The following is a 22,236-nucleotide window of genomic DNA, read 5'->3' as shown; positions in this document are numbered from 1 at the left end:
ATCACTCTTTACTCTATAGTGGTATTGCCATTATCCCGGACAAGCTCCAAAGTATATATTTTTTTACTCTACATGCTACTGGGAAAGTTACACAAACATCAGAATTTGTTAGTGTAGATCCTCAATTCCTGGATCTGAAGATCTCCTCAACTAGTGACGGATTCAGCATTGCACTACTGTGCCATGAAGTCCACAGTGACAGGAAAACAAACTACACAGTACAAAACCTCCAACAAGGTCACACACCACATCACTATCAAGACAATATCAGAATATTACTGCATTTTAAACACTATCAGACAACTGGACATGAAAGAGTCTCTTAAGGAGTGAGTGTCATAAGCTTTAACTTGTGTTTTACTTCAGACAGCCATTCTGATCAGCACCACAACAAAACTTCTGACCTGTGTGTTCATGTTGACTCCACTCTATACTTCCGCTCAGTCTGTTTTTCAATGCCGTTTCAATTGCAGCTTTAAGGGGAGGAGCTTGCTCTGTTTGACAAGGACAGAATGTAAAGTTTAGCTGAACAACAGTTTGTGCTAAACTAGAACTTCATCCTTCTTATCATCAACATGTTACTCTTCTTAACTGGTCTGATTTGTTCTCTTATATGTAAGTATTCCATTGCAGACATAATATTTGTTTGTCTCTTCTATTACTTTTCTTGTTATTAATGAGTATGTTGTTTGTTTTTATATACATTATATTTCCATGAATTTTGATTCTTGATTTTGAAGGTGGCAGTTTTTCAAATATCACGCCAGTCCAGACTGAAGTTTATGAAAAAGAGGGAGAAAATGTTACTCTGTCCTGTAACTACTCCTCAGCATCAACACTACAGTGGTATCGACAATATCCCGGATCAGCTCCAGATTTTCTTCTGGTCATTATACAGTCCACAGGAAAAGTTTCACAAAAGTCAGAAATTGTGGACCGAGATCCTCGGTTCTCTGGAAAAGTGAATGAAAAGAAAACCCATGTGCATCTGGAGATCTCCACTGCTAAAGTGACAGACTCTGCAATGTATTACTGTGCCATGGAGCCCACAGTGACAGGAAACACAAGAACACTGTACAAAAACCCTCTCAACAGCAACACTGTGTAGGTGAATGTACAATGCATTGCATGTCTTCATAAAATATCTGCAAAAAAAAAAAAAAAAAAAAAAAAAACCTTGTCCATACATTATATACATGTTTTTAGAAGCAATCAATAAATCGATCAAATCGTTTTTTTTTTATAGTAATAAAATAGTTTTCATGCAAAAAACTGAATCACAAGAACACTACTAAAATACATAACTCAACAACTACTAAAAATTTTAGTAATAGGCTTTTATGTACAAAAGTACAAATTATGCTCAGAAGTATAGGACTTGTATGATATTAGCTCGCCACCTGCTGGAAATCGTAGGAACAGTTAACACATTTAAATATTTGATTTTTTTTGGTTCTTTGTGGAACCTACAAGTCTTAGAGAAGTGCAGATGAATCATGAGACAAACAGCTGACATCATTTGTACTTCCTGCTTTTGCATTCACCCCAAGACATTTAAAGATCAACATCTCAAGAAACATTAAGACTCATCTGATGTGATCATGGAAAGAGTCCAAATGGCCAGTCAACAAATAGAAAAATATCTGGTGATTCTCCTTATAGTATCAGGTACAATCCACAATTCCAATACATAATTTGCATGCTTATTCAGATCTTTAAATATCTATATATTTATAAATATCTTAATTTAAACAAATGTATCTTATTAAAACAACTTCCTTTCAGGTGTTATCTGTCAGGATCGGATTGGACCCAGTGGCCAGAGGACCAGTGTTATCAGTACAGAAGGAGATTCAGTGACACTGGAGTGTACATACGATTCAAGCAGCAGCTATGTTCTCCTTTATTGGTACAGACAGTTTTCTAACACACAGCCACAATTTGTGCTGGTGAAAGGCGGACGATCAGAGACATATGAGAATATACCAGACCGTCGATTTGGATCAACTACATCCCAGACATCCACCTCACTGACCATTACAACTGTAACATTGTCAGATTCAGCTCTGTATTACTGTGCTCTAAGAGTAACAGCCCAGTGTTACAAAATGCCTGGGAGGCTTTACAAAAACTCACTCAGAAAACTTGCTTTGAACAATAAGTTATCAAATGAATATAAAACCAACATTTTTTCTTTATAAACCACAGAGCCAAATTGCAGGATATGGTAACACCTGCTGGAAATAAACGAAGAGTTGCATGTGGCCTACAGGGTGAAATGTTTACATCAGGTAATATTAGCGATAACTTAGTGAGCTTTATATTGTCAGCATGGTTCTGAATATTATTAACAACATGTAAATACTGAGTAACTTACATTTTAGAAACATTGCCAGAACTTTGTTTTTGCTCCGTCAACGCAAATAGTTCCGAACGAAGCCACAGAAGTTTCTTCTGCGGCATCTCCAAGAAAACAAACTTTGTTTGAACGAATCGATTGAGTGAATGATTCAGTGGATCACTCATTTCTTCTTGAATGAATCAGAGTTCTGGGTGAATCAGTTAAATGAATCAATTAATGACTAACTGGAACTGGATAATATTTTGAATGTTCCATCCAGTCTGACTTCTGACCTATAATGCTGCCTGAATCATAATCATACACTGTTCGTTCGTTGCTGAGCCCTCGACTGAGTCTGGTTTCTCCCAAGGCTTTTCTCTCCATTTGTCACCTGATGGAGTTATGGTTCCTCAGCCACTGTCGCCTTTGTCACCTTTGTCGCCATTGGCTTTTGGCTTGCTTAGTTGGGGACATTTAATTTAATATTCACCAATATTATTGATCTGCCTGCATTGACACCATTGATGAGAACTGAACTGAGCTGGACGATGGCATCACGTTTTTTTCCAGAGCGGCTATATATATAAATGAACTAAATTAATAACTTTTTATAACAAAAATGAAACATGCACTTAACTTAATTAAGCTGGACTGTGACGCTATTTTCTTCTGGAAACAAACTTTGCTGCATTATTTTTCTGTTATCTGTAAAGCTGCTTTGAAACAAGCTGCTTTGTAAAAAACACTATATAATAAAGGTGAAATGACTTGACTCTATCAAAGAAAATTCCAGTCACTTGTCGCCACCTACTGTTTTTGTGTTTGGATAATGATGCTGCATCAATTCTGCATTGTGATGTGGTAACATACTTCATGATGGGATGAGCCAATCAAACACTAACAATAATGCTCTTGCATTTATAAGAAGCTGACAGAACAATCAAAGGATTCGCTGCTCAAGGGTATAATTACTGTACAATTTGGAGATGTCTACATCACTTCTCTTCTGTATCACATTGCTGGCAGGTACAAAAACACTAGTACTTCAACATCTAACAAACAGTTTAGCATTTTCTTAGTTAAATGTCCATTGATGTTTTTTGCAGAAATCACTTTCTGTGCTCATATTGCACCAAAGACCAAAACTGTCACTGGCAGAGAGGGGGAATCTGCGACTCTCACATGCTTTTATGTATCAAGCAGCTCTCATGTTTTGCTCTTTTAGGGTAGGCTGATCCCAAGACAGGCACCTGAGTTTTTACTGCAGAAGGGTGCATGATCAGAGACAGACTTTCAAAGCATAGATCCTCACTATGATTCTGCAACTTCAAGACATCCACTTTTCTCATCATTAACAATCTAAGGACACTGCTTCCTACTCCTGTGTGCTTGAAGAACACTGTGGTGAAATGTATTTATCAGGCTGTACTACTCATGTACAATGTGGTCTTTCAAACCACAAAATAGTTTTCTTCCCTACAGTAAATAGTCTGAGCAGCAAGAGATGTGGTCACACCTGGAAAATGGAAGATTACAAATTTACTGTATAAACCTTTAGGCCTGATGATCATGAATTTTGAGTTGATTATTAATTGTCATACAAATAATTGCACATTAATTCTATTTTTTTATTTTTTTCATTTACAGTGTAAAATAAGTCATTTTATGACTTGGAATAGTATATAATACAAAAATTATAATAAAATAGGCCTACATGATTTACTTTAATGCTGTGAAAATGTATAATATAATATAATATAATATAATATAATATAATATAATAATGCAGTTGATTAAACCCACAAAAAATAATTTTGCAGGAAATTAATACCTTTGACAAACTTACTGTACATTACAACAGCGTTTTATATTCTTTGGAAAAATGTTATTGAAATTTTAACTGCACAATTATTGCATTTATCTAAAATAATTGCTATTAGATCGAATAACTGCCATTCGACAATTAATCAATAATCGCTACAGGTCTATGGCTTGCTTATAAAAATAAAAAGTAGAGAAATACTTCTACCAACATAAGATTGCACAAATGTCATACTAAGGAAGGAGGCAGAGCTTCCAGAGGAGACTTCAGATTTGTCACTTGTCTTGTTATTTTATTTTGCTCTGCTTAGGCTCACAATGTTGCTGTACATAGTCATTTGGATCTTAACCGTAGCAGGTAAATATCTTTTTTCTTTACCCAGTTTGTGTAACTGTATTACTGAAAATATGCTTCTTTAAATGCCAACTGAGCTGTGGAAATCAACATATTTCTCCTTTTATTTTTATCTTTAAGATGTCACTCTTGCAGATACCATTACCTCAGAACACACAGAAGTGCATGCAAATGAGACCGAGAACATAACACTATCCTGTAGGTATTCCTCAGCATACAGTCTCCTTTGGTATCGACAGCATCACAGTTCAGCTCCTCATTTCCTCATGCTCATCCTTCAAAGCTCTGGAAAAGTAATACAGAGTTCAGACGAGCGCCTGTCAGGAAAACTGAACGTGGAGAAAAATCGTGTAGATTTGGAAATCCCCTCTTCCACAGTACAAGACTCAGCACTGTATTTCTGTGCTCTGCAGACCACAGTGACAGGAAATCAAACATTACTGTACAAAAACCTAACAGCATGAGAGTTTATCATGCTCATTATTCACTCTTAGTTAGGGGGAGGAGCTTCAAGCTGCTTTAAGATCTCAAGTGCCATCACAGACGTGCCATTTCAGCATAATGCTGCTCATCACAATTATCCTGCTCTGTGCTGTTGGGAGTGAGTATAACTCAGTATTGCTTAGTCAACTTTATTTGTTTGTCTTAATAATATACCATATTTGAATATAATTACAATGTAAATGATGTCAGACTTTTGCCGAATAAAACCAAAATGTGTTTTATAGTTCAGAGTGCAATATTTTTCTAATTCTTTTTATCATCATTTTCAGGTGGAAGGTTTGAGAGTCTCATTACATCAGACCAAACTGAGGTCTTTCATGAGGAGGGTGACATTATCGTTTTGTCCTGTAGCTACTCAACAGCAATAAGTTTGCATTGGTACCGCCAGTATCCCAAATCAGCTCCTGAATATATTTTAGTAATTCTGCAAACCTCTGGACGGGTCCAGAGTGCAGAGAATCTGGATTCTCGGTTTTCGGTGAGACTAAATGAAAAGAAAAACCGTGTGGATCTGGAGATCTCCTCTGCTGAAGTATCAGACTCTGCACTGTATTACTGTGCCCTGGAGCCCACAGTGACAGGAAACACTAGAACACGACACAAAAACCTGCCTAAGCATAGTAGAAAAGATATAGACCCATAACAAACAGTTCCTTTCCTTTCATTCTAATTTGAGGACATTGCAAAAAGGCAAAGATTTTATGCTCAACTGTAGATAATATTCTGATTTCAGTTTCTCCAAGCCAAACAATTGCTAATAATGTTCATCATTGTCCGAAAACAAATGCTTTCAATGCTCTGAAAAACAAACATGTTCAACTCCTATCATATAATCCTCCTTCAACCACTTAAGATATCGTATCACTCAAACAATGTAACAGTGTAATAGCCCTAACAATATGTACAGTAGAAAATATAAAGACTATCATTATGAAAAAGAGACAATATCATAAAGTTCATAAATGTTAAGATTAATCTGCCATCTAGTGGTTCATTAGGCTCACGACATTGGCCGGAAAAACTTGTGAAATATGTTTTTGAGGCTTTATGATATCATATCAAACAGTGCAAATGTGAAATATCACTGTCATCAAAGTGGCAAAAAAATATATATTTTAGATATTGCATGTATTCATTTCTGTTCTCCATTTTGGTGGAAGGCCACCAAATATTATTTGTGATGATATTTATTCTTTTAAAGACTACACAAACATGTTTTATATGAAAACACTGAACATTGAATGAAAGAAATCAAAAGCAAGAAACAGTTTGATATGCATAAAAACATATTTCAGCACTTCAATGTAACTGTGATTGTCACTGTGAACATCATTTCTTGGTTTCTGAAATGAATATGTTTTTACTTATGTTTAAATATGTTTAAACTTTTTTGTCTTTCTAAGCTTTCTCTTTGGTCCTGAGTCTGATTTAGAGAAAAGTTAATGAAATGATCATGAGAATGATTCTGCATTTTTATATTTTACCAGCAGGGAGCACCCAGAGTTTTGATCTACAATGAAAGTCGGTTATGTTGTGTGAAAGGATACTCAACCCTGATAGTTCAGAGGCTGAACAGACTGTGAGAGCGGGTGTCAGGTCTACGTTTAGCTATTGTTTTAGTTATTTAGCAGATTGTTTTTGGTCAATCATGAGAACTTGGCTGAGGGATATCCTTATTGTTATATTCTGTCTAGGTGATGTAGCACGTTTTTATTAATTTCATTCTTTTAGGAAAATGCTGTTTGAGAATGTGTTGTGAGAGGCAGTATGAGTTAAATAATGTTACAGTATGTGCTCTCCACAGAATGCCGAGGACAACATACTGTACGTCAACCAACAACAACAACTTCAGCTTGCATTGGAGAGACTGTAACCCTGAAGTGTGAATATAATACAACAGACACAATGCCTGCTTTGCTGTGGTACAGGCAAACTAAGCATTTACCTCCAGAATATATATTAGTAAGACACAATCTTGGAAATGGAAGTAATTCCAAAGACTTCCCCTACAAGCGATTTTCAGTCCTTGCTGGATTCTGCAGCAAGAAGAACTACACTGACTGTCCAGAACCTTCATCTGTCTGAAAGCAGGCCCACTGTGAAAGCAGGATATTGAGTTTTCTAACATAAACCTGAACTTCACAGCCCACATATTACAGTTTGTTGCCACTCTCATTGTCTGTATACACTCTTAAAAAATAAAGGTTCCAAAATTTTTTTTCTTTCTTTGCAGTGATGCCATTGAAGAACCATTTTTGGTTTCCCAAAGAACCTTTCACTGAACAGTTCTTAAAAGAAGAATTTATTTTGCGAACTGAGCGAAAGTGAGCGAAGTTCCTTTGAGCGAAGACATTTTTAATAATCTGATGAAGCTTTTTTTTTTTTTTTACTGTAAAGTACGTTTTGTGCAATGGAAAGTTTACATGAATGTTTAAGGTTCTTAATGAGACCATCAATGCCAAAAAAGAACCTTCATTTTCAAAAGTGTATGATAAAACACTGCTGATAAATATATATATACAGTATATATATATATATATATATATATATATAAACAGTATTTATAAAATGATATATACACTTTTTATACTTAAAATGGTTTAATAAAACAATGCATCATACAATAACAAATAATACATCCAATATATCATTTTATATAAATAATATTAATTTATTTTTTTAAATCAACACAATATCTTAAGATAATATGTATAATAAATCTTAAAATGTTCTGGATCAGCATAATTACACATAATTGATGAAAATAAAATAGACTTTTCCACAGATTAAAGCTTCAGTCTTCTGTCCTACCAATGTGATATAGCCTAAAATGTCAGACAGAGGCCAGTAACGCAACACCAATTTGAAATCTTTCATCGTCTGATTGTGATGTTTTGTTTTGCTACATTAATTTACATAATGCCCTATTTTAAATGAATTGCCCTAACACCTGTGAAGAGATGACTTTAACTCCTGTGAGGACTATATGATGCAAACTCTGAATCACCAGTGCTAAATTTCTATATAATCATTATTTTCACAACTTGTAATAATGACTTAAATGAGCTCATTGTTTCTGCCATAAATTAATTCATTGTTAGCTAACAGCGTGATTTGTATGTACTTTGACACAATAACCTCTGATAACAGATCACTCTAGACACATGCATTTTCTGTAAAGCTGCTTTGAAACTATATGTATTGTGAAAAGCGCTATACAAAATGAATATGAATTGAACTGAACATTTATTTTAGACCACTGGAGATGACAAGAACATCAATTTAAGAGTTTGTAACAGCCCTATGGAGAGTCTAGCATCTGGTGACACCCTGCCAGTGACATCACTGCACTGTGATTGGTTGTTGACAGCACTGACTGGGAGCTTCAGTTGTCTGAAGGATTCTGTTATGGCAGTTCTGCAAAGCTCAGTGAGGAAACCATCGTTTAAAACAATGTCTTTCTGTTTGTTAATAGTTTTAATGGCATTTATTGGTAAGATTTCTGTTCTATATCTACATGCATTTACTTTCTTTCCACATTAGCAGTGCATATTTGATGCTAACTTTAGTGGCTTTGCAACATTGACATGAATGAACTGAATTAAATCAACAGTGAATTAAATTGAGCTGAATAATGATACTATTGCCTTCTGTAGAGCTGCTTTATAGCTGAATTGAAGTAATTAAAATTTTGCAATGCTGTTATTTTGCTGTTTATTTCTGTAAAGCTGCTTTGAAACTATCTAAAGAGTTTTACAAATAAATGTGACTTGATTTGCTTTCAAATGCTAATTCAACATGCTTCCCATGCAGGTGACAGTATACAAGACACAATTAATCCAACATCTCCGGCTGTCCATACAAAGGTCAATGAAAAAGTGACTATTTCTTGTAAATACCATTACACCTTGTCAATGAATAACCTACAGTGGTATCGACAACACCTCCACAACACCCCACCGGAATTCCTGATTCTAATCATGGAGTCGGGACAAATGCAGAACGCTACACCTCCTCATCCTCGGCTGACAGCCTCAGTTGATAAAGCAAACAAGATAGTGAATCTGGAAATCTTCCCTGCAGATGTGGCGGATTCTGCAATGTATTACTGTGCACTGCAGCCCACAGTGGCAGGAAACACCATGAACTCCATACAAAAACCTGCTCAAAGCTCAAAGGTTTAGATGTTAGAAACCATGAGACCAGAGAGTCTGCACACACACCACAAGAGGGCAGCACTTTTCACGACTCTCAACAACATCAACAAAGTTATACTATCAACAACTTGAGACTACACAGAAACAAATCAACACCTCAAGAGATTGTGAAGAGAAGCACACAACTGATCAGTACATTCAGGATGAGGAGATCGCTAGTTCTAATTCTCATTGCTACATCAGGTATTTGAAAGCCTGTAAAATATATATGAATTTTTAACATTAATGTATCATTTCAAAGCTTAATAAATCAGAATTTATCACAAAGCTTTCACATAACAATTTTGAATTCCTTTCCAGTTGCTCTTGGTGATCACATTGGACCAGATGAAGCTGTTATTATTAAAAATGAAATGGACCGGGTGACATTAAGATGCTCATATGAAACAAGCAGTGAAAATGTGGATCTTTATTGGTATAGACAGTTTCCTAACAGTGAGCCACAGTATTTACTGTGGAAAGGTGCGCGATCTAGAGACGGCGAGAGTGATATACCAGATCCTTATTTTGAATCATCTACAACCAGAACATCCACTGAACTGATTATCAAAGCAGTTGCTCTGAAAGATTCAGCTCTCTATTACTGTGCTCTTTGGAAAGACCCAGTGATACAAAGTTTAAGAGAAGCTGTACAAAATCACACATACTTTGAACTCAAAAACATCAAAGTATTAGCCAAACCAAGATGAATTATCAGCCATAACCATTACTGTATGTGGGAACACCTGCGACTGATACGGTAGCCAAAACCAAAAGAATAATAGATTTAATGAAGCAGCATTTATACTGTGAACACAGCAAAGTGTAATCACTCTGGAAGATGCAATCCTTGTGGTTAGTATTAAAGTTTGAACCCACAATTAGCTAAAGGTATGAAACATAATATTATGCTACTAAAACCTATAGGGCCCTATCTTGCACCCAGCGCAAGTGACTTTGTACACCGACGCATGTATCATTCCTATTTTGCACCCGCGCAAAGCGGACTTTTCCCTCCACAGACGCACGTCGGTTAACTAAGAAATACACTTGCGCTCCCGGGGGCGGTTCAGCGCAAAGAGGAGGCGTGTTCCGGCGCAAACGTTCCTTCTTGCTATTTTGCAGGTTTAGAAAACAATTGCGCCACTAACCAGGAAAAAATAGTTTAAAGTCAGTGGCGCGTTGCGCATGTTATTCATAGGCTATTTTAAGGGCGCATGCTTGGCCATAATCAATGTAGCGTGTGCACAACGCGCACTTTGATTCTCTCATCTACACAGAAGCAGCAGTTTTCATTTTTGCAAATCATACATTATTACGATAGATAGATAGATAGATAGATAGATAGATAGATAGATAGATAGATAGATAGATAGATAGATAGATAGATAGATAGATAGATAAACAATTTATTATAAAAGCATACATCTAGCTTACACATTTACCCAAATTAACCGAAGTTAATTTGGGTGGGTTTCTCCATTTCAATGTAACTTCTCTCTTTTACGGCCGTGACGAGAGCGTTGCTCTCCTTGGCTGTGTACCGCTCCTGGCGCGCGCCTGGCAAATCCGCCGTTACAATAGCAATCCGCTATGGAAAAAGCGCATCTGCTCTTAAAGGGAATGTGAGATGACGCTCTGATTGGTTTATTTCACGTTACGCCCAAACCACACCTATGAATAATGAAGCTACTTCAGACCAACCCATTTTAGATTTGCGCCTGGCGCAAGAGTCATTTATCCCGCCGGGAAAATAGCAACAGCGCTGAGACCCGCCCACAAAGTTACTTGCGCTTTGCGCTTTGACACTTGCGTTTCAGATCGTTAAAATAGGGCCCAATGTGTCTGTCTCCTGAGGTTAGTCATATTATGTTTCAAAATGTAAGACTAGATATCCTATTTTGCATATAAGTTTTGGCTTTGAGTTGTGTTTGTTTGCTGTAAGTTCGGTATAAAATAAAATAATAAAATAAAAAATAATAAAAAATAAAATCAGAATGTTCACCGTAAATTTCTAAAGTTTGTTCTGCTAATAATTTAGGGGCTGTCTTCAAAAGCTGGACCCCCAACTCCTAAAACATGTGTGTTTGGGGTCAGAAGGAGGGGCTTTAGTGTTTTGACACCATCTAGGCCGGCCATTCCCAAACTGTGGTCCGCGGACCACTAGTGGTCCGTGAGGGTACTGCAGGTGGTCCGTGGAAAGGCAAAATAAAATATAAAATAAAGGAAATTCCCATTAAAAAGTAAAAATAATATGTAGGCCTATATTGATATAACATTTAAATTAAATTGTCAAGTTATTGTGTGATGGCTAGTGGCGCTCGGCCGTGACGTTCAAGTTCAGTGCCGTTAGAACCACAACATGGATCGGTGGATAGCAACAGGTTCTCTGAAGAGAAAAGGGCAGAGGCAAATATGTTCTCATTATCACATCACGCGCATAGCCTTTATAGGCAGTTTATATGAAACGAAATGTTTATAAATGGAATGAATAAGGCTTGTTATTATTTTAATTTCTAGTTAGTTTCTTGATCTCGCGTTTCTGAAATGTTTTGCGGATGTGCTGTAAGTGGACAAACTCAAGCCTACTTTTTGAGGACTTGTAAAACTCTGAAGATTAATAATCCCTTAAAATCGCCAAAGGTTTTGAAATGTTGTATATCCAAGTGTTCTTATTACTGTATAGATACTCCATTGCTATGTAAATAAGCCTGTTGTTCAAATGAACATGATTATGCCCTCGGGCGCTTGAGTAAATAAATAAATTAAATATGTGGCAGCCGTTGTGTGCAGTAAACTTTCTTTTAACAAGCCTGTTGTACTGATGTGATGACCAGTAGTAAGCCTATTTAGAGGTGCGGATTAATTCAGGTAACGTTAGGTCTGTGTGTAGACATTTTATTATGCGTATTATGAGGTGGTCCGCAAAAATTATTGATTACAAATAGTGGTCCACACACACAAAAAGTTTGAAAACCCCTGCTGTAGGTTGAGATCTGTGGATTTATATTATACGACAGAGATTGTAAGTAACCACAAGAGGGTGCTATTCACTATTGCAGTAGTGATGACACTGTGGACTATGAACATGAAACTGATCTGCTCTCTCATATAGAGCTCTCTGGAAGAGGGAGGGTTTAACATGAATATAATTAAACATTATGTACTCAATCCAACTTCTGAAAACTTTGACACTTTATATTGAAAGAGCACCGCTAGCTGCTTACCTCTCCTCAGCGCGCTCAAAGCAGACTGGCGATGCACTGACACAACAGAAAAACTCATTCAAATGCGCTCTCATGCACCCCCCACTGACAGAAAGTAAGACTGTAATGGTCACCCAGTCCTGAAAATGTTTTATGTAAGGATAACGTTAGTAGGCTAGCAATTTTACTTGTGGAATTGTGTGTGGTGTTTTTCGCGGTCAATTTGCACTGCTGTATTTAGATTTACAGTAACTAATAATTTCCCAGAATGCATTGAAAATCTACAGTAACATACTGTCAACTGTGTGCACAGTACATAACTGTTGAAAATACAAAATAATACTGTGAAAGCAACAAAATCTACAGTAACATACTGTACATAGGTTATACAGCAAGAAACTGTTGAGAAAAACAGTATAATGCTGTGAAATCAACAGAAATCATTTACAGTGTAGGTAGAAGTCAGCTGATGCAAGCTTGACTGACGTGACCTGCCAGAACTAACCCTACACTTAATTATTCAGATTTATTACAGAATTTGTACTTAGACACTTCTTTTTTAATAGTTTTTGCGGTTCTTAAATGATGGTTGTTCATTTTATAAGATGTTTTTTTATTGCATAATTCTGAAAGATTAAAGATTTTATTTCACATTTAATTTACAAAATGTTTAAGTCAAATATTAACCAGTCCACTGAGATGTATGGAACAAAGGTTATAAGTGAGACTATTTTAGTAAATTCCAGTTCAGAAATTGTTACAGTTTGAGAAAGAATTTGAAAAGTTTGTTGTAAAGGATTCAAAAGGATCATTGTTTTAATGGGAGTCCTCCTCTGCTAGAAAGTGAGTGTTTGCTGTCTGAGTAACAGTTTGTTCAGCAGAGGAACTACTGTAATACATCATTCTGCAAAATGGTGCTCTGTTTTTTGGTTTTGCTCTGTATTTTTTCATGTAAGTATTCAATATTTTCATTCATATATTACATGTTTTCCATTATGTTTAATTTTATTTTTTCTTCTTGTATGTATTGTGCTGTTTTTTCTTCATGACAATGGAGTGTAATATGGTTAAATCCTATAGGCAGGAGTTTTGGCAATGTCATCACACCAGTCCAAACTGAGATGTTCGGGACAGAGGGGGACAATATAACACTGTCCTGTAGCTACTCCTCAGTGGTTAGTCTACAGTGGTATCGCCAATATCATGGTTCAGCCCCTGAAGTTTCACAAAAGTCTAAAATTGTAGATCTAAATCCACGATTTTCTGGAAAAGTGAATGAAAAGAAACCCATGTGGATCTGGAGATCTCCTCTGCTAAAGTAACAGACTCTGCGATGCATTACTGTGCCCTGGAGCCCACAGTGACAGGAAAACAAACAAAACTTACTGTAGAATTATATCTGAGAAAGATGAAAGATTAAATTTTGTTTATAATTCTTAACAGGCAAATTATAACAACAACAAAAAAAATATATAAAAATAAATAAAATCATATATAAATAACATTATTTTTAAGTAAATGGACAAAAATTGCTGTTCTGAGTTTCAACAGAAGGGGGCAACATAATCTCACAAGTTATGCTTAATCCACATTTTACAAGCATTTCCCTGATGTTCTCTGAAGATGACTAGAAGTGATCTGAATGTGGTGAATGTCAAATAATAATTAATAAAGTATCCCCAAGTGAAAGTCTATACATTTTACTTTATTTGCATTAGATATATTAAATCTGTTTTAAAATATGGTTAGAGGGTAAGCAAAAAAGTCCAATAGGTCAATATACTCCATTGATGTCTAAGAAACAATGCTTACCATTTCATTTTAAAGCAAAGACCATGTTTCATATTTCACTAACCCCACCCACATTATTAGTATACAGCAGAACTTCACTCAGTGCATCATTCATCCATCAGCTACTCATACTTTCATTCATTCATGTTTTAATTAATTTAATTTAATTTAAGATTTCAAATAAATCAATTTGATAATATTATAAATCAACAGTTTCAATATTGAAAGTGGTCTTGGGTGGTTAATATGGAGGACAGACAGATACTACTCATGATACTCATCACAGTTTCAGGTAAATATACTTTTAACCACTAACTAACCCCTTAAAGAATCTGTATTAGATAATGTTATATAAAAATGTAATATATTAATATATTTAAAATATTTCAGGTGGATTTGCTGATAGAATTGAACCAAGTGAAGGAAATACTAATGTTATCAGAGAAGAAGGAGAGTCTGTGACACTGAGCTGCACATATGAAACTAACAACAATGATATTTGGCTTTACTGGTACAGACAGTATCCAAACAGTGAACCAAAATATGTACTGTATAAAGGTGCTCGATCACAGAGTGATGAGGATATACCAGATGGATTTCAGTCGACTACATCACAATCATCCACTGAACTCATTATTAACAGTGTAACTCTGTCAGATTTAGCTCTCTATTACTGTGCACTTCTAGCAGCACAGTGATACAAAATGCCTGAGAAGCTTTACAAAAACTCATATAAAATTAATTCTTTGAAATGCCTTTAATCAATTTGTATCAAAACACATCAAGGTTTTGTAAACCACAAACAGAGAATGTGGTAACAGCTGTGAATTTGGGAGGTAAAAAGGTTACATAAGAGTGTTTGTACATCATTTATTATGTATTTTATATGCTTCTCATGACATCTTGTTAAAGTTATCTCTTTTCTCATAATGTTGTATGAATTCCTAAAGATTCCTAAAAAAATTTAGAAACTCACATGTATTAGCAAAATGGTAATACAATATTGACAATGAGTTGCAAAACGAAAAACAAAGGAAAAACAAAGAATTAAAAGAAATAACCATCAATATTATAACAGCTATGCTCATTTGATCTTTTCTTAGATGACTTGTAATTCAGATTCCGTGTCATGACAGGAGGAGGAGTTTAGCACAGACACTATACAGCTGTGTAAAGATGAGCTGTACAACACTGTGGAGAAGCTGCTGTTCTTGCCAGTTTAGTGAATGAACATGTTGATCTACATTATGATACTGCTGTCATCAACTGAAGGTATAATATTGTGGAAATCGATTTTATTGCAGCGGAAGTGTTTGAAAACTACATTTAATGGCACTTTAATTTGCAGGCTCCAGAGCCACAGAAGTCATCACTCCAAAAAGTGAGAGAGTATTTGCACTTGAGGGTGACAATGTGACACTCTCTTGTAACTACAGCGGTTCTGTTCGTGGAGTTCACTGGTATCGCCAATACGCAGGCTCACCACCACAGTTCCTTATACTGGAAGATTCAGGGGTAACTACTGAAGCTATTCCCCCCGTTCCAAGAGTAACCATCAATCACAGAAAAGAAGAACGGCATGTGGATCTGGAGATCTCCTCTGCTACAGTATCAGACTCTGCTCTGTATTACTGTGCTCTGCGGCCCACAGTTACAGGAAACACAGTAACACTGTACAAAAAACATTTACTGGTTTCACTGAAAGCTGCTTGCACTGACATATCTTAAAATATGTCAGCGCCATTGTTTTGTCTCAAGATGCACACCAGTATGTTTTTTTCAAAGGCATGTTTAAAAAAACTATAGCTTGAATGTCCTAATTGAACTAAAGCCTAATCCTGGCTTAATCGAAGCCCTGTCTGTGAAACCAGGACAAAAATACAGAATAGGAAAATAACTTTTGCAGTGTATACCAGTAAAGCCAGCTTACATTAACAATGCACTTAACAATTCCATAGTATCAGTTGAAGTTTTATGTCTTTTTTTGACATTTGTGTTGTTGAATCCAACTGTGGTTTGTACAGTTTAAGGCTTGATAAGTAGATGAAAACAGTGGTTTGTCTTGTTTTCCAGTACAAATATCGAAAAAAATGTATACCAAGATACATTTACTTGACTTTTTCTTACCCTATTGGCAGGTATTTTTTCTTGTTTTAAGCTTAAACTGAGTTGAATTTAATTCACTGAATTTTGATATATTATTCAGAAGACAAGACTTTTTGTTGACAAGTCATTTTGCTTCTCAAGTAATGTTTCTTGATTTAAGAACGTTAAGATATTTGTACTGGAAAACAAGTTTCAAAGTAAAGAAAAAAGTGAACAATTGGTTTCAGTCAGTAACATCAAACATAATCAAACATGAAATGTATCTCATAAAACTCAGAACAACTGTAATATTATTATAGCCCTTGATGCAAACTCGCAGATGTCTTTTTAAACTAAGCTTAAAAAGATGTGTGTAATCTTTGCTACAAAATATTATGTAAATAAATAATTAGAGGGTAAATGATCATCATGAACAGTCACTATAGCATCAGAGAGAGATGATCAGCTTCATAACTTCATAACTTAAGGGGAGGAGCAAGCTGGAGACACCTTCTGCTAGATGATGAATTTACTTCAGTAACACTTTGTCCTGCAGATGAACTAAGACAACCTCCTGAAAATGATGATGTTTGTTTTGGCTTTGTTCTGTTGTCTGGCATGTAAGTATTTCAACCCTCAGGCCCAGGTTCCTTTTTCTACTTATTTGTATGTCTTAGTTGTCAAAATGTTGTCAAATGTTGATAATTTCATCTGCAGGTGTGAGTTTTGGGAATGACATCACACCAGTTAAAACTCATATGTTTAGGACAGAAGGGGAGATTATAAGTCTCTCCTGTAGTTACTCCTCAGCAAGAAGTTTATTTTGGTATCGCCAATATCTTGGATCAACTCCTGAATTTCTTTTCATCATTCTTCACGGCACTGGGGAAGTTTTACAAAAATCTAAGGTTGTGGATCAAGATCATCGATTCTCTGCAAAACTGAATAAAGAAAAAACCCATGTGGATCTGGAGATCTCCTCTGCTAAAGTGACAGACTCTGCGATGTACTACTGTGCCATGGAGCCCACAGTGACAGGAAAACAAACTACACTGTACAAAAACCTCACTTACTGTTAAAGCATTTACCATATAAAGCATGCAGGATATTTCTACTGACATTTTACTTTTCAATATATAAAAAGAAATCCAGAGAACCAAAAAGATAGAAAATTAAAATGTATTTGCTTCATTTTATAATACATTACAATTTATATAATTAATAGTCTTCATTTCAAACTTAATTGTAAGCAACAAAAATACACTTTCTGCAAATCTATATCATGTTTAAGTTTAAGATTATCCCCAATGTTACTGAAATATGTTAGCTTTTCATCTATCTATCTATCTATCTATCTATCTATATTCTTTTAAATGTGTAGCTGTGTGAATAACATTACAAAAGTCTTGTCTGTCATATATTGTGTAAGATGAATGGTGTAAATCTGAGTAGGAGGAGTTTAGACAGTCATTGTCAGAGACAATAAAGGACTGTCAATATTTCACAAGTCTCTTTGGATCATCTGATGTTTCTGTGTGTCTCCTGTTCAAACCTGATTATTGAGCCAACATGTTCATCTATTTAATTATATTGATATCATCAGCTCAAGGTAGGAGCAAAGGCTGGAGCATTCTTAAAAAAAACATCTTATAAGTATAGAACAAATTTAGTTTGTGTAATTTACAAATAAATAATGATTCTCTTATTTAAGCCTGATTACTATATCTGAGAAATGCTTTTTTATTTATATAAACAAATTAAAAAACAACATTGCATATACATTTGATTGCATTTGGATGGAGAATGTACATTTGAAAGAGGATGTAAATTTCACTTACATTTTTCTATTCTTTTTTTTACGCATTAACTGCAGGTTCCAGAGCCACAGAACTCATCACACCGTACAATGCTTATGAATTTGCTGTTGAGGGTGACAGTGTAACACTCTCTTGTAGCTACACTGCTTCTGTTCGAGGTCTTCACTGGTATCGACAATACGCAGCTTCACCACCACAGTTCCTCATAATGGATTCCTATGGGTCAGTTACTGAAGCTGATCCTCCAGTTGCTGGAATCTCAATCCATCACAGAAAAGACAACAGCAGTGTGGATCTGAAGATCTCCTCTGTGGCTGTAACTCACTCTGCTGTGTACTACTGTGCTCTGGAGCCCACAGTGAAAGGAAATATAGTGCATGCTGTACAAAAACTGCTTATATGGGAGAAAGAAAGTGAGAGGTGGGGTCGAGGTTTTATGTACGGTGAAAGAAATCACACAGATACTGACAGATATTACAGGTAGCCTATTCTTCTGAAGTTCTTATAATATAGTTCAAATATTGTGGCTGAAAGACGAAGAAAAACTGTACTTTATGAGGACATAAAACATAAGTGTTTGTGCACGAGTGTGAGCACAACACTAAAGTGTTTGTATATAAAAACAAATGTCAATAAATGTAATTCAAACACAGACAGCACATTTTTATTTGTGCTGCATCCAAAACATGCTGTTCTGAGTTCCAACATTAGGGGGCAACATAACCTCACAAGCTATGTTTTTTTCACATTTGACAAGCACCTGATGTCGAAATACTCATTTTAAAGCACAGAGCATCCATGTTTCACTAAACCACACCCACATTATTAATACAACAGAACCTCACTCAGTCTCAATGCATTCATTCATCCATCAGCAACACTTCATTCATTTTATAAAGCCACGTCCAGCATATTTCTTAACTTATAAATCAACAAGCAATAAATTAACGACGGAAATCTAACACTTTTAATTTAATAGTAAACAAACGCTCTGATCTTTGAAGAAGACTTCAGTTAAGATGGAGGAAAGGCAGATGCTACTCATAATGCTCATCACAGTTTCAGGTAAATAAATATATAGCAAAAAAAAATTATAAGAAAATCCTTATTCGCTCATGATACATTACAATATATGATTGACTGTATTTCAGGTGGATTTGCTGATAGAATTGAACCAAGTGAAGGAAATACTAATGTCATCAGAGAAGAAGGAGAGTCTGTGACACTGAGCTGCACATATGAAACTAACAGCAATGATATTTGGCTTTACTGGTACAGACAGTCTCCTAACAGTGAACCAAAATATTTACTGTATAAAGGTGCTCGATCACAGAGTAGCGATGAGGATATACCAGACGGTTTTCAGTCGACTACATCCCAAACATCCACTGAACTCATTATTAACAGTGTAACTCTGTCAGATTCAGCTCTATATTACTGTGCACTTGAAGTAGCAGCCCAGTGATACAAAGTGCCAGAGAAGCTTTACAAAAACTCATACAAATGTATTGCTTTGAAGTGTCTTTAATCAATTAATATCATGCTTTTGTAAACCACAAACAGGGAATGTGGTAACAGCTGTGAATTTGGAAGGTTATAAAGGCTGCTGCACACTGGCGGTGGGTGAGGAGAGAAACCAATTCCATTGTAAAGTGCTTTGAATGTACAGTTGTATCTAAAAGTACTAAATAAAATACTTCATTATTCATTGCAGGATCAGAGAGATATGATCTGCTTCATAAATTCCGGGTTGTAGCTTTAAGGGGAGGTGCTAGCTAGAGACACCTTCTTCTAGATGATGAATAAATGTTTATTTCAGTAAGACTTTGACATGCAGATGAACTAAAATATCATCCTGAAACATTATGCTTTGTTTTTTGCTTTTGCTTTGTTCTCTTGCTTGTAAGTATTTTATCTAAACCATTAAAATTTGTCTTAATTTGGTTATTTCTTTCCTTTATGAAATTTAAAAAAATGATGGTAATTTCATCTGCAGGTGTGAGTTTTGGGAATGACATCACACCAGTTGAAACTCATATGTTTGGGACAGAAGGGGAGATTATAAGTCTCTCCTGTAGTTACTCCTCAGCAAACAGTCTGTTTTGGTACCGCCAATATCTTGGATCAGCTCCTGAATTTCTTTTTGTTATTCTTCACGCCACTGGGGCAGTTTTACAAAAATCGAATGTTTTGGATCAAGATCCTCGATTCTTTGCAAAACTGAATGAAGAGAAAACCCATGTGGATCTGGAGATCTCCTCTGCTAAAGTGACAGACTCTGCGATGTACTACTGTGCCTTGGAGCCCACAGTGACAGGAAAACAAACTACACTGTACAAAAACCTCACTTACTGTTAAAGCATTTACCATATACACATATTTTCATGTGCCATTTGGAGGATTTACTATTCAATATGAAAAAAGTCCAGCAAACTAAAAAACCTTGTACATGCATGTTTTCATGTTATAATTTATAGTACTCTTCTTTACAAACTTAAAGGTAAAATGCTTTCTCTGTGTAAGAGATAAATAATTTTGTAAAATCCAAATAAGCTTTATCTTTATTGGAAAGTGTTTAAACAATACTTTTCATGCACCTGTGCAATGAACGTCACAGTTCCAACTTAGGACACTGAAGAGATCTTTCCACTGACTCTGAAAGAGAGGAGAAAGGGTCCTTGATCACCTTTGTGAATGAAACCGGTCCTACTCGACACGCTCCAAGCGGGACTCAAACCAGGGTCTCTGGTGTGGGAGTGCTACTGCTTACAAGGGCCGTATCCTCTAGTGTCAGGCGCACCTCTTGAGCTCAGGTGAGTGAAGTTTACAATACACACACAGCTCTTACTGGCCTACATCCGTTACACTCACCCCCCTAAACCTCACTCCCATCAGGGTCAACAGCACCAAATAACCGGTCCTACTCAACCCGCTCCGAGCGGGATTCGAACCAGAGTCTCCGACATGGGAGATGGGCGCACTAACAAGGAAGCTAAAAACCACAGTTTCTCATCAGTCGCTATAGCATGCATCTTGAGGCCAGGGGAGTGAGGTTTACATTCACAGCTCTTACTAGCCTACGTCCGTTACATGAACATGCCATAGGGTCCTGCAGGGAGGCAAGAGGACTGCAGATGTGGACAGAACAATAAACTGCAATGTCCATAATGTAAGACGCCTAAGACTACAGTGCTACAGGGAGACCGGAAGGACAGCTGACCGTCCTTGCTATGCCTAGTTGCAGTGAAACCATATGTCCCCCCAAGACGTGGTCAAGACTTGAGAACTTGCAAATGCCTTGGTGGAAGAGTGGGGTGATCACACAGCAAGAACTGGCAAATTTGGTGTAGTCCATACATTTGATAATGAAATGCTGTCATATATTGTGAGATGCCGTCTGAATGTAAAGGAGCAAGGTAAGTGCATAGCTCAAGTTTGGTGAGATACAGTAGAACCATCAACATTTACAGTAAGTCATTAGTATTACTATAAAACACACATTGCAGAGGGGCAACTGAACAAAACATGCTGTTCTGTGTTTTAGCAGAAGAGGGCAGCATAATATCACAAGTGAGGATTTCCCTTCCATTGGTCAAACATTTCCCTGACATACATGCTCCTGCCAGGTCTCACATGTATTTGTTTGGAACACTTTTTCTCTCCTCATCTCTCGGCATTTCAAAGTCTGAAACGCGTTTTTTTTTTTTTTTACTTTCCAACTCTTTTCCAACACGGTTACTCATTTAGCCCGGCTTCCAGAGAATAAATATGTACTTGTTTTGTAATTCATTTTAATAAATTGTAATTAATTGAGTTATATTTTGTAGAAAGAATTGTCAGTTTGAACTCAATTGTGGATATATGAGGATATATTTTCCTGTTCTGTTCTAGTGAAGTCCTGACAAAAACTTTGATCTAATTGTGCTTGCAGCGGTTGTTTATTATTTTTTAGAGGCATAGGACCATGCCAAAGGAAAAGTCTCCAGGAGAGTTTAACAGTGGCACAAATAAAAAGAGTCTTTCCAGAATTTATGACTCACCTGTGAGTGACCCATACCAAAGTTGCTTATGTAATACATTGACGCCTGGTTTCACAGACAGGGCTTAGATTAAACCATGA

General features: G+C 36.2%; 5 long non-coding RNA genes across 7 annotated transcripts; all 5 read left to right on the top strand.

Moving 5' to 3' along the window:
• Positions 1 to 508: 508 nt before the first annotated feature.
• LOC309500436 lies at positions 509 to 2,131 on the top strand. 2 transcript variants are annotated; one of them, XR_014206587.1, is made up of 4 exons: positions 509 to 615; positions 741 to 1,104; positions 1,551 to 1,668; positions 1,786 to 2,131. It is a non-coding gene; the product is annotated as an uncharacterized lncRNA (long non-coding RNA). The 2 variants fall into 2 exon arrangements; XR_014206588.1 differs by having other exon boundaries at positions 741 to 1,108.
• A 2,319-nt stretch (positions 2,132 to 4,450) lies between these two features.
• Positions 4,451 to 7,022, top strand: LOC309500267. 2 transcript variants are annotated; one of them, XR_014206522.1, is made up of 4 exons: positions 4,451 to 4,520; positions 4,638 to 5,118; positions 5,291 to 5,499; positions 6,826 to 7,022. It is a non-coding gene; the product is annotated as an uncharacterized lncRNA (long non-coding RNA). The 2 variants fall into 2 exon arrangements; XR_014206523.1 differs by lacking the exon at positions 6,826 to 7,022 and having other exon boundaries at positions 5,291 to 5,970.
• A 1,372-nt stretch (positions 7,023 to 8,394) lies between these two features.
• On the top strand, positions 8,395 to 10,115 carry LOC309500243. The gene is made up of 3 exons (XR_014206511.1): positions 8,395 to 8,514; positions 8,835 to 9,421; positions 9,539 to 10,115. It is a non-coding gene; the product is annotated as an uncharacterized lncRNA (long non-coding RNA).
• Positions 10,116 to 15,368: 5,253 nt separating this feature from the next.
• Positions 15,369 to 18,698, top strand: LOC309500731. Its single transcript, XR_014206676.1, has 4 exons — positions 15,369 to 15,486; positions 15,563 to 16,919; positions 17,017 to 17,908; positions 18,173 to 18,698. It is a non-coding gene; the product is annotated as an uncharacterized lncRNA (long non-coding RNA).
• Positions 18,699 to 18,835: 137 nt separating this feature from the next.
• On the top strand, positions 18,836 to 20,644 carry LOC309500732. Its single transcript, XR_014206677.1, has 3 exons — positions 18,836 to 19,181; positions 19,268 to 20,018; positions 20,113 to 20,644. It is a non-coding gene; the product is annotated as an uncharacterized lncRNA (long non-coding RNA).
• Positions 20,645 to 22,236: the final 1,592 nt, after the last annotated feature.

This window comes from Leuciscus leuciscus (assembly GCF_965113295.1).
Source record: "Leuciscus leuciscus genome assembly, chromosome: 6".
Taxonomy (NCBI): domain Eukaryota; kingdom Metazoa; phylum Chordata; class Actinopteri; order Cypriniformes; family Leuciscidae; genus Leuciscus; species Leuciscus leuciscus.
The sequence above is the reverse complement of the archived record's forward strand: the minus strand, read 5'-3'. Positions and strand labels throughout refer to the sequence as shown.